The following is a 14,056-nucleotide window of genomic DNA, read 5'->3' on the forward strand; positions in this document are numbered from 1 at the left end:
AGGACTATTTCTGGTGATGTACCATTTGAAATATGAGGGCATATGTATGCATATTGTTTTAAATTTATGCACTCAATCCCCATAATTGACAAAATTTTCTGGGCTGAGCTGCTAATTACAAAAATTATATTTCAAGCAAAACAAATGGTCGTTTGCAGTAGGTAGGTTTCGAACCTATGCTGATAGAGAATCTGATTTCTAGTCAGACGCCTTAACCGACAGACCAAGGCTAAATCTGTTTGAAAGTCGAACTATTTCTGGTGATGTGCCATGCGTTGAAATATAAGGCCATTATATTTTTATAAATTTATGTATTCAATCCCCATATTTGAGAAAAATTTCTGGGCTGAGCTGTTAATTAAAAAATATATATTTCAAGCAAAACAATGGCCGTTTGCAGTAGATAGGTTTCGAACCTACGCTGCCATGGAGAATCTGATTTCTAGTCAGACGCCTTAACCGACAGACCAAGGCTAAATCTGTTTGAAAGTCGAACTATTTCTGCTGATGTGCCATGCGTTGAAATATAAGGCCATTATATTTTTATAAATTTATGTATTCAATCCCCATATTTGAGAAAAATTTCTGGGCTGAGCTGTTAATTAAAAAATATATATTTCAAGCAAAACAATGGCCGTTTGCAGTAGGTAGGTTTCGAAACTACGCTGCCATAGGGAATCTGATTTCTAGTCAGACGCCTTAACCGACAGACCAAGGCTAAATCTGTTTGAAAGTCGAACTATTTCTGTTGTTGTGCCATGCGTTGAAATATAAGGTCATTATATTTTAATAAATTTATGTATTCAATCCCCATATTTGAGAAAATTTTCTGGGCTTAGCTGTTAATTAAAAAATATATATTTCAAGCGAAACAATGGTCGTTTGCAGTAGGTAACTAATTACAAAAATTATATTTCAAGCAAAACAATGGCCGTTTGCAGTAGGTAGGTTTCGAACCTACGCTGATATAGAGAATCTGATTTCTAGTCAGACGCCTTAACCGACAGACCAGGGCTAAATCTGTTTGAAAGTAGGACTATTTCTGGTGATGTGCCATTTGAAATATGAGGGCATGCATATTGTTTTAAATTTATGCACTCAATCCCCATAATTGACAAAATTTTCTGGGCTGAGCTGCTAATTACAAAAATTATATTTCAAGCAAAACAAATGGTGGTTTGCAGTAGGTAGGTTTCGAACCTATGCTGATAGAGAATCTGATTTCTAGTCAGACGCCTTAACCGACAGACCAAGGCTAAATCTGTTTGAAAGTCGAACTATTTCTGGTGATGTGCCATGCGTTGAAATATAAGTCCATTATATTTTTATAAATTTACGTACTCTATCCCCATATTTGAGAAAAATTTCTGGGCTGAGCTGTTAATTAAAAAATATATATTTCAAACAAAATAATGGCCGTTTGCAGTAGGTAGGTTTCGAACCTACGCTGCCATGGAGAATCTGATTTCTAGTCAGACGCCTTAACCGACAGACCAAGGCTAATTCTGTTTGAATGTCGAACTATTTCTGGTGATGTGCCATGCGTTGAAATATAAGTCCATTATATTTTTATAAATTTAGGTTCTCAATCCCCATATTTGAGAAAAATTTCTGGGCTTAGCTGTTAATTAAGGAATATATATTTCAAGCAAAACAATGGCCGTTTGCAGTAGGTAGGTTTCGAACCTACGCTGCCATAGAGAATCTGGATTCTAGTCAGACGGCTTAACCGACAGACCAAAGCTAAATCTGTTTGAAAGTCGAACTATTTCTGGTGATGTGCCAAGCGTTGAAATATAAGGCCATTATATTTTTATAAATTTATGTATTCAATCCCCATATTTGAGAAAAATTTCTGGGCTGACCTGTTAATTAAAAAATATATATTTCAAGCAAAACAATGGCCGTTTGCAGTAGGTAGGTTGCGAACCTACGCTGCCTTAGTTAATCTGATTTCTAGTCAGACGCCTTAACCGACAGACCAAGGCTAAATCTGTTTGAAAGTCGAACTATTTCTGTTGTTGTGCCATGCGTTGAAATATAAGGCCATTATATTTTTATAAATTTACGTACTCAATCCCCATATTTGAGAAAAATTTCTGAGCTGAGCTGTTAATTAAAAAATATATATTTCACGCAAAACAATGGCCGTTTGCAGTAGGTAGGTTTCGAACCTACGCTGCCTTAGTTAATCTGATTTCTAGTCAGACGCCTTAACCGACAGACCAAGGCTAAATCTGTTTGAAAGTCGAACTATTTCTGTTGTTGTGCCATGCGTTGAAATATAAGGCCTTTATATTTTTATAAATTTACGTACTCAATCCCCATATTTCAGAAAAATTTCTGGGCTGACCTGTTAATTAAAAAATATATATTTCAAGCAAAACAATGGCCGTTTGCAGTAGGTAGGTTTCGAACCTACGCTGCCTTAGTTAATCTGATTTCTAGTCAGACGCCTTAACCGACAGACCAGGGCTAAATCTGTTTGAAAGTAGAACTATTTCTGGTGATGTGCCATTTGAAATATAAGGGCCTATGTATGCATATTGTTTGAAATTTATGCACTCAATCCCCATAATTGAAAAAATTTTCTGGGCTGAGCTGCTAATTACAAAAATTATATTTCAAGCAAAACAAATGGTCGTTTGCAGTAGGTAGGTTTCGAACCTATGCTGATAGAGAATCTGATTCCTAGTCAGACGCCTTAACCGGCAGACCAAGGCTAAATCTGTTTGAAAGTCGAACTATTTCTGGTGATGTGCCATGCGTTGAAATATAAGTCCATTATATTTTTATAAATTTACGTACCCAATCCCCATATTTGAGAAAAATTTCTGGGCTGAGCTGTTAATTAAAAAATATATATTTCAAGCAAAATAATGACCGTTTGCAGTAGGTAGGTTTCGAACCTACGCTGCCATGGGGAATCTGATTTCTAGTCAGACGCCTTAACCGAGAGACCAAGGCTAAATCTGTTTGAAAGTCGAACTATTTCTGGTAATGTGCCATGCGTTGAAATATAAGTCCATTATATTTTTATAAATTTACGTACTCAATCCCCATATTTGAGAAAAATTTCTGAGCTGAGCTGTTAATTAAAAAATATATATTTCACGCAAAACAATGGCCGTTTGCACTAGGTAGGTACCGAACCTACGCTGCCATGGAGAATCTGATTTCTAGTCAGACGCCTTAACCGACAGACCGGGGCTAAATCTGTTTGAAAGTAGGACTATTTCTAGTGATGTGCCATTTGAAATATAAGGGCATATGTATGCATATTGTTTTAAATTTATGCACTCAATCCCCATAATTGACAAAATTTTCTGGGCTGAGCTGCTAATTACAAAAATTATATTTCAAGCAAAATAATGGCCGTTTGCAGTAGGTAGGTTTCGAACCTACGCTGCCATGGAGAATCTGATTTCTAGTCAGACGCCTTAACCGGCAGACCAAGGCTAAATCTGTTTGAAAGTCGAACTATTTCTGGTGATGTGCCATGCGTTGAAATATAAGTCCATTATATTTTTATAAATTTACGTACCCAATCCCCATATTTGAGAAAAATTTCTGGGCTGAGCTGTTAATTAAAAAATATATATTTCAAGCAAAATAATGACCGTTTGCAGTAGGTAGGTTTCGAACCTACGCTGCCATGGGGAATCTGATTTCTAGTCAGACGCCTTAACCGAGAGACCAAGGCTAAATCTGTTTGAAAGTCGAACTATTTCTGGTAATGTGCCATGCGTTGAAATATAAGTCCATTATATTTTTATAAATTTATGTACTCAATCCCCATATTTGAGAAAAATTTCTGAGCTGAGCTGTTAATTAAAAAATATATATTTCACGCAAAACAATGGCCGTTTGCAGTAGGTAGGTATCGATCCTACGCTGCCATGGAGAATCTGATTTCTAGTCAGACGCCTTAACCGACAGACCAAGGCTAAATCTGTTTGAAAGTCGTACTATTTCTGGTGATGTGCCATGCGTTGAAATATAAGGCCATTATATTTTTATAAATTTATGTATTCAATCCCCATATTTGAGAAAATTTTCTGGGCTGAGCTGTTAATTAAAAAATATATATTTCAAGCAAAACAATGACCGTTTTCAGTAGGTAGGTTTCGAACCTACGCTGCCATAGAGAATCTGATTTCTAGTCAGACGCCTTAACCGGCAGACCAGTGCTAAATCTGTTTGAAAGTAGGATTATTTCTGGTGATGTGCCATTTGAAATATAAGGGCATATGTATGCATATTGTTTTAAATTTATGCACTCAATCCCCATAATTGACAAAATTTTCTGGGCGGAGCTGCTAATTACAAAAATTATATTTCAAGCAAAACAAATGCTCGTTTACAGTAGGTAGTTTTCGAACCTACGCTGCCATAGAGAATCAGATTTCTAGTCAGACGCCTTAACCGACAGACCAGGGCTAAATCTGTTTGAAAGTCGAACTATTTCTGGTGATGTGCCATGCGTTGAAATATAAGTCCATTATATTTTTATAAATTTACGTACTCAATCCTCATATTTGAGAAAAATTTCTTTGCTGAGCTGTTAATTAAAAAATATATATTTCAAGCAAAACAATGGCCGTTTGCAGTAGGTAGGTTTCGAACCTACGCTGCCATAGAGAATCTGATTTCTAGTCAGACGCCTTAACCGACAGACCAGGGCTAAATCTGTTTGAAAGTCGAACTATTTCTGGTGATGTGCCATGCGTTGAAATATAAGTCCATTATATTTTTATAAATTTACGTACTCAATCCTCATATTTGAGAAAAATTTCTTTGCTGAGCTGTTAATTAAAAAATATATATTTCAAGCAAAACAATGGCCGTTTGCAGTAGGTAGGTTTCGAACCTACGCTGCCATAGAGAATCTGATTTCTAGTCAGACGCCTTAACCGACAGAAAAGGGCTAAATCTGTTTGAAAGTAGGACTATTTCTGGTGATGTGCCATTTGAAATATAAGGGCATATGTATGCATATTGTTTTAAATTTATGCACTCAATCCCCAAAATTTGACAAAATTTTCTGGGCTGAGCTGCTAATTACAAAAATTATATTTCAAGCAAAACAAATGGTCGTTTGCAGTAGGTAGGTTTCGAACCTATGCTGATAGAGAATCTGATTTCTAGTCATACGCCTTAACCGACAGACCAAGGCTAAATCTGTTTGAAAGTCGAACTACTTCTGGTGATGTGCCATGCGTTGAAATATAAGTCCATTATATTTTTATAAATTTACGTACTCAATCCCCATATTTGAGAAAAATTTCTGAGCTGAGCTGTTAATTAAAAAATATATATTTCACGCAAAACAATGGCCGTTTGCAGTAGGTAGGTATCGAACCTACGCTGCCATGGAGAATCTGATTTCTAGTCAGACGCCTTAACCGACAGACCAAGGCTAAATCTGTTTGAAAGTCGAACTATTTCTGGTGATGTGCCATGCGTTGAAATATAAGTCCATTATATTTTTATAAATTTAAGTACTCAATCCTCATATTTGAGAAAAATTTCTTTGCTGAGCTGTTAATTAAAAAATATATATTTCAAGCAAAACAATGGCCGTTTGCAGTAGGTAGGTTTCGAACCTACGCTGCCATAGAGAATCTAATTTCTAGTCAGACGCCTTAACCGACAGAAAAGGGCTAAATCTGTTTGAAAGTAGGACTATTTCTGGTGATGTGCCGTGCGTTGAAATATAAGGCCATTATATTTTTATAAATTTATGTATTCAATCCCCATATTTGAGAAAATTTTCTGGGCTTAGCTGTTAATTAAAAAATATATATTTCAAGCGAAACAATGGTCGTTTGCAGTAGGTAGGTTTCGAACCTACGCTGCCATAGAGAATCTGATTTCTAGTCAGACGCCTTAACCGACAGACCAAGGCTAAATCTGTTTGAAAGTAGGACTATTTCTGGTGATGTGCCATTTGAAATATAAGGGCATATGTATGCATATTGTTTTAAATTTATGCACTCAATCCACATAATTGACAAAATTATCTGGGCTGAGCTGCTAATTACAAAATTTATATTTCAAGCAAAACAATGGCCGTTTGCAGTAGGTAGGTTTCGAACCTACGCTGCCATAGAGAATCTGATTTCTAGTCAGACGGCTTAACCGACAGACCAAGGCTAAATCTGCTTGAAAGTCGAACTATTTCTGGTGATGTGCCGTGCGTTGAAATATAAGGCCATTATATTTTTATAAATTTATGTATTCAATCCCCATATTTGAGAAAAATTTCTGGGCTGAGCTGTTAATTAAAAAATATATATTTCTAGCAAAACAATGGCCGTTTGCAGTAGGTAGGTTTCGAACCTACGCTGCCATAGAGAATCTGATTTCTAGTCTAAGTCCATTATATTTTTATAAATTTACGTACTCAATCCCCATATTTGAGAAAAATTTCTGAGCTGAGCTGTTAATTAAAAAATATATATTTCACGCAAAACAATGGCCGTTTGCAGTAGGTAGGTATCGAACCTACGCTGCCATGGAGAATCTGATTTCTAGTCAGACGCCTTTACCGACAGACCAAGGCTAAATCTGTTTGAAAGTCGAACTATTTCTGGTGATGTGCCATGCGTTGAAATATAAGTCCATTATATTTTTATAAATTTAAGTACTCAATCCTCATATTTGAGAAAAATTTCTTTGCTGAGCTGTTAATTAAAAAATATATATTTCAAGCAAAACAATGGCCGTTTGCAGTAGGTAGGTTTCGAACCTACGCTGCCATAGAGAATCTGATTTCTAGTCAGACGCCTTAACCGACAGAAAAGGGCTAAATCTGTTTGAAAGTAGGACTATTTCTGGTGATGTGCCGTGCGTTGAAATATAAGGCCATTATATTTTTATAAATTTATGTATTCAATCCCCATATTTGAGAAAATTTTCTGGGCTTAGCTGTTAATTAAAAAATATATATTTCAAGCGAAACAATGGTCGTTTGCAGTAGGTAGGTTTCGAACCTACGCTGCCATAGAGAATCTGATTTCTAGTCAGACGCCTTAAACGACAGACCAAGGCTAAATCTGTTTGAAAGTAGGACTATTTCTGGTGATGTGCCATTTGAAATATAAGGGCATATGTATGCATATTGTTTTAAATTTATGCACTCAATCCACATAATTGACAAAATTATCTGGGCTGAGCTGCTAATTACAAAATTTATATTTCAAGCAAAACAATGGCCGTTTGCAGTAGGTAGGTTTCGAACCTACGCTGCCATAGAGAATCTGATTTCTAGTCAGACGCCTTAACCGACAGACCAGGGCTAAATCTGTTTGAAAGTAGGACTATTTCTGGTGATGTGGCATTTGAAATATAAGGGCATATGTATGCATATTGTTTAAAATTTATGCACTCAATCCCCATAATTGAAAAAATTTTCTGGGCTGAGCTGTTAATTACAAAAATTATATTTCAAGCAAAACAAATGGTCGTTTGCAGTAGGTAGGTTTCGAACCTATGCTGATAGAGAATCTGATTTCTAGTCAGACGCCTTAACCGACAGACCAAGGCTAAATCTGTTTGAAAGTCGAACTATTTCTGGTGATGTGCCATGCGTTGAAATATAAGGCCATTATATTTTTATAAATTTATGTAGTCAATTCCCATATTTGAGGAAAATTTCTGGGCTGACCTGTTAATTAAAAAATATACATTTCAAGCAAAACAATGGCCGTTTGCAGTAGGTAGGTTTCGAACCTACGCTGCCATGGAGAATCTGATTTCTAGTCAGACGCCTTAACCGACAGACCAAGGCTAAATCTGTTTGAAAGTCGAACTATTTCTGTTGTTGTGCCAAGCGTTGAAATATAAGGCCATTATATTTTTATAAATTTATGTATTCAATCCCCATATTTGAGAAAATTTTCTGGGCTTAGCTGTTAATTAAAAAATATATATTTCAAGCAAAACAATGGTCGTTTGCAGTAGGTAGGTTTCGAACCTACGCTGCCATGGAGAATCTGATTTCTAGTCAGACGCCTTAACCGAGAGACCGAGGCTAAATCTGTTTGAAAGTCGAACTATTTCTGGTAATGTGCCATGCGTTGAAATATAAGTCCATTATATTTTTATAAATTTATGTACTCAATCCCCATATTTGAGAAAAATTTCTGAGCTGAGCTGTTAATTAAAAATATATATATTTCTAGCAAAACAATGGCCGTTTGCAGTAGGTAGGTTTCGAACCTACGCTGCCATAGAGAATCTGATTTCTAGTCAGACGCCTTAACCGACAGAAAAGGGCTAAATCTGTTTGAAAGTAGGACTATTTCTGGTGATGTGCCATTTGAAATATAAGGGCATATGTATGCATATTGTTTTAAATTTATGCACTCAATCCCCATAATTGACAAAATTTTCTGGGCTGAGCTGCTAATTACAAAAATTATATTTCAAGCAAAACAAATGGTCGTTTGCAGTAGGTAGGTTTCGAATCTATGCTGATAGAGAATCTGATTTCTAGTCAGACGCCTTAACCGACAGACCAAGGCTAAATCTGTTTGAAAGTCGAACTACTTCTGGTGATGTGCCATGCGTTGAAATATAAGTCCATTATATTTTTATAAATTTACGTACTCAATCCCCATATTTGAGAAAAATTTCTGAGCTGAGCTGTTAATTAAAAAATATATATTTCACGCAAAACAATGGCCGTTTGCAGTAGGTAGGTATCGAACCTACGCTGCCATGGAGAATCTGATTTCTAGTCAGACGCCTTAACCGACAGACCAAGGCTAAATCTGTTTGAAAGTCGAACTATTTCTGGTGATGTGCCATGCGTTGAAATATAAGTCCATTATATTTTTATAAATTTACGTACTCAATCCTCATATTTGAGAAAAATTTCTTTGCTGAGCTGTTAATTAAAAAATATATATTTCAAGCAAAACAATGGCCGTTTGCAGTAGGTAGGTTTCGAACCTACGCTGCCATAGAGAATCTGATTTCTAGTCAGACGCCTTAACCGACAGAAAAGGGCTAAATCTGTTTGAAAGTAGGACTATTTCTGGTGATGTGCCATTTGAAATATAAGGGCATATGTATGCATATTGTTTTAAATTTATGCACTCAATCCCCATAATTGACAAAATTTTCTGGGCTGAGCTGCTAATTACAAAAATTATATTTCAAGCAAAATAATGGCCGTTTGCAGTAGGTTGGTTCCGAACCTACGCTGCCATGGAGAATCTGATTTCTAGTCAGACGCCTTAACTGACCGACCAAGGCTAAATCTGTTTGAAAGTCGAACTATTTCTGGTGATGTGCCGTGCGTTGAAATATAAGGCCATTATATTTTTATAAATTTATGTATTCAATCCCCATATTTGAGAAAATTTTCTGGGCTTAGCTGTTAATTAAAAAATATATATTTCAAGCGAAACAATGGTCGTTTGCAGTAGGTAGGTTTCGAACCTACGCTGCCATAGAGAATCTGATTTCTAGTCAGACGCCTTAACCGACAGACCAAGGCTAAATCTGTTTGAAAGTAGGACTATTTCTGGTGATGTGCCATTTGAAATATAAGGGCATATGTATGCATATTGTTTTAAATTTATGCACTCAATCCACATAATTGACAAAATTATCTGGGCTGAGCTGCTTATTACAAAATTTATATTTCAAGCAAAACAATGGCCGTTTGCAGTAGGTAGGTATCGATCCTACGCTGCCATGGAGAATCTGATTTCTAGTCAGACGCCTTAACCGACAGATCAAGGCTAAATCTGTTTGAAAGTCGAACTATTTCTGTTGTTGTGCCAAGCGTTGAAATATAAGGCCATTATATTTTTATAAATTTATGTATTCAATCCCCATATTTTAGAAAATTTTCTGGGCTTAGCTGTTAATTAAAAAATATATATTTCAAGCAAAACAATGGTCGTTTGCAGTAGGTAGGTTTCGAACCTACGCTGCCATAGGAAATCTGATTTCTAGTCAGACGCCTTAACCGACAGACCAAGGCTAAATCTGTTTGAAAGTCGTACTCTTTCTGGTGATGTGCCATGCGTTGAAATATAAGGCCATTATATTTTTATAAATTTATGTATTCAATCCCCATATTTGAGAAAATTTTCTGGGCTGAGCTGTTAATTAAAAAATATATATTTCAAGCAAAACAATGACCGTTTGCAGTAGGTAGGTTTCGAACCTACGCTGCCATAGAGAATCTGATTTCTAGTCAGACTCCTTAACCGACAGACCAGGGCTAAATCTGTTTGAAAGTCGAACTATTTCTGGTGATGTGCCATGCGTTGAAATATAAGTCCATTATATTTTTATAAATTTACGTACTCAATCCTCATATTTGAGAAAAATTTCTTTGCTGAGCTGTTAATTAAAAAATATATATTTCAAGCAAAACAATGGCCGTTTGCAGTAGGTAGGTTTCGAACCTACGCTGCCATAGAGAATCTGATTTCTAGTCAGACGCCTTAACCGACAGAAAAGGGCTAAATCTGTTTGAAAGTAGGACTATTTCTGGTGATGTGCCATTTGAAATATAAGGGCATATGTATGCATATTGTTTTAAATTTATGCACTCAATCCCCATAATTGACAAATTTTCTGGGCTGAGCTGCTAATTACAAAAATTATATTTCAAGCAAAACAAATGGTCGTTTGCAGTAGGTAGGTTTCGAACCTATGCTGATAGAGAATCTGATTTCTAGTCAGACGCCTTAACCGACAGACCAAGGCTAAATCTGTTTGAAAGTCGAACTACTTCTGGTGATGTGCCATGCGTTGAAATATAAGGATATTATATTTTTATAAATTTATGTAGTCAATCCCCATATTTGAGAAAAATTTCTGGGCCGACCTGTTAATAAAAACATATATATTTCAAGCAAAACAATGGCCGTTTGCAGTAGGTAGGTTTCGAACCGACGCTGCCATAGCGAATCTGATTTCTAGTCAGACGCCTTAACCGACAGACCAGGGCTAAATCTGTTTGAAAATAGGACTATTTCTGGTGATGTACCATTTGAAATATAAGGGCATATGTATGCATATTGTTTTAAATTTATGCACTCAATCCCCATAATTGACAAAATTTTCTGGGCTGAGCTGCTAATTACAAAAATTATATTTCAAGCAAAATAATGGCCGTTTGCAGTAGGTAGGTTCCGAACCTACGCTGCCATGGAGAATCTGATTTCTAGTCAGACGCCTTAACCGACAGACCAAGGCTAAATCTGTTTGAAAGTCGAACTACTTCTGGTGATGTGCCATGCGTTGAAATATAAGTCCATTATATTTTTATAAATTTACGTACTCAATCCCCATATTTGAGAAAAATTTCTGAGCTGAGCTGTTAATTAAAAAATATATATTTCACGCAAAACAATGGCCGTTTGCAGTAGGTAGGTATCGAACCTACGCTGCCATGGAGAATCTGATTTCTAGTCAGACGCCTTAACCGACAGACCAAGGCTAAATCTGTTTGAAAGTCGAACTATTTCTGGTGATGTGCCATGCGTTGAAATATAAGTCCATTATATTTTTATAAATTTACGTACTCAATCCTCATATTTGAGAAAAATTTCTTTGCTGAGCTGTTAATTAAAAAATATATATTTCAAGCAAAACAATGGCCGTTTGCAGTAGGTAGGTTTCGAACCTACGCTGCCATAGAGAATCTGATTTCTAGTCAGACGCCTTAACCGACAGAAAAGGGCTAAATCTGTTTGAAAGTAGGACTATTTCTGGTGATGTGCCATTTGAAATATAAGGGCATATGTATGCATATTGTTTTAAATTTATGCACTCAATCCCCATAATTGACAAAATTTTCTGGGCTGAGCTGCTAATTACAAAAATTATATTTCAAGCAAAATAATGGCCGTTTGCAGTAGGTTGGTTCCGAACCTACGCTGCCATGGAGAATCTGATTTCTAGTCAGACGCCTTAACTGACCGACCAAGGCTAAATCTGTTTGAAAGTCGAACTATTTCTGGTGATGTGCCGTGCGTTGAAATATAAGGCCATTATATTTTTATAAATTTATGTATTCAATCCCCATATTTGATAAAATTTTCTGGGCTTAGCTGTTAATTAAAAAATATATATTTCAAGCGAAACAATGGTCGTTTGCAGTAGGTAGGTTTCGAACCTACGCTGCCATAGAGAATCTGATTTCTAGTCAGACGCCTTAACCGACAGACCAAGGCTAAATCTGTTTGAAAGTAGGACTATTTCTGGTGATGTGCCATTTGAAATATAAGGGCATATGTATGCATATTGTTTTAAATTTATGCACTCAATCCACATAATTGACAAAATTATCTGGGCTGAGCTGCTTATTACAAAATTTATATTTCAAGCAAAACAATGGCCGTTTGCAGTAGGTAGGTATCGATCCTACGCTGCCATGGAGAATCTGATTTCTAGTCAGACGCCTTAACCGACAGATCAAGGCTAAATCTGTTTGAAAGTCGAACTATTTCTGTTGTTGTGCCAAGCGTTGAAATATAAGGCCATTATATTTTTATAAATTTATGTATTCAATCCCCATATTTTAGAAAATTTTCTGGGCTTAGCTGTTAATTAAAAAATATATATTTCAAGCAAAACAATGGTCGTTTGCAGTAGGTAGGTTTCGAACCTACGCTGCCATAGGAAATCTGATTTCTAGTCAGACGCCTTAACCGACAGACCAAGGCTAAATCTGTTTGAAAGTCGTACTCTTTCTGGTGATGTGCCATGCGTTGAAATATAAGGCCATTATATTTTTATAAATTTATGTATTCAATCCCCATATTTGAGAAAATTTTCTGGGCTGAGCTGTTAATTAAAAAATATATATTTCAAGCAAAACAATGACCGTTTGCAGTAGGTAGGTTTCGAACCTACGCTGCCATAGAGAATCTGATTTCTAGTCAGACTCCTTAACCGACAGACCAGGGCTAAATCTGTTTGAAAGTCGAACTATTTCTGGTGATGTGCCATGCGTTGAAATATAAGTCCATTATATTTTTATAAATTTACGTACTCAATCCTCATATTTGAGAAAAATTTCTTTGCTGAGCTGTTAATTAAAAAATATATATTTCAAGCAAAACAATGGCCGTTTGCAGTAGGTAGGTTTCGAACCTACGCTGCCATAGAGAATCTGATTTCTAGTCAGACGCCTTAACCGACAGAAAAGGGCTAAATCTGTTTGAAAGTAGGACTATTTCTGGTGATGTGCCATTTGAAATATAAGGGCATATGTATGCATATTGTTTTAAATTTATGCACTCAATCCCCATAATTGACAAATTTTCTGGGCTGAGCTGCTAATTACAAAAATTATATTTCAAGCAAAACAAATGGTCGTTTGCAGTAGGTAGGTTTCGAACCTATGCTGATAGAGAATCTGATTTCTAGTCAGACGCCTTAACCGACAGACCAAGGCTAAATCTGTTTGAAAGTCGAACTACTTCTGGTGATGTGCCATGCGTTGAAATATAAGGATATTATATTTTTATAAATTTATGTAGTCAATCCCCATATTTGAGAAAAATTTCTGGGCCGACCTGTTAATAAAAACATATATATTTCAAGCAAAACAATGGCCGTTTGCAGTAGGTAGGTTTCGAACCGACGCTGCCATAGCGAATCTGATTTCTAGTCAGACGCCTTAACCGACAGACCAGGGCTAAATCTGTTTGAAAATAGGACTATTTCTGGTGATGTACCATTTGAAATATAAGGGCATATGTATGCATATTGTTTTAAATTTATGCACTCAATCCCCATAATTGACAAAATTTTCTGGGCTGAGCTGCTAATTACAAAAATTATATTTCAAGCAAAATAATGGCCGTTTGCAGTAGGTAGGTTCCGAACCTACGCTGCCATGGAGAATCTGATTTCTAGTCAGACGCCTTAACCGACAGACCAAGGCTAAATCTGTTTGAAAGTCGAACTATTTCTGGTGATGTGTCATGCGTTGAAATATAAGTCCATTATATTTTTATAAATTTACGTACTCAATCCCCATATTTGAGAAAAATTTCTGAGCTGAGCTGTTAATTAA

Source organism: Cylas formicarius, unplaced genomic scaffold (assembly GCF_029955315.1).
Source record: "Cylas formicarius isolate icCylForm1 unplaced genomic scaffold, icCylForm1.1 PGA_scaffold_26__1_contigs__length_5699629, whole genome shotgun sequence".
Taxonomy (NCBI): Eukaryota; Metazoa; Arthropoda; class Insecta; order Coleoptera; family Brentidae; genus Cylas; species Cylas formicarius.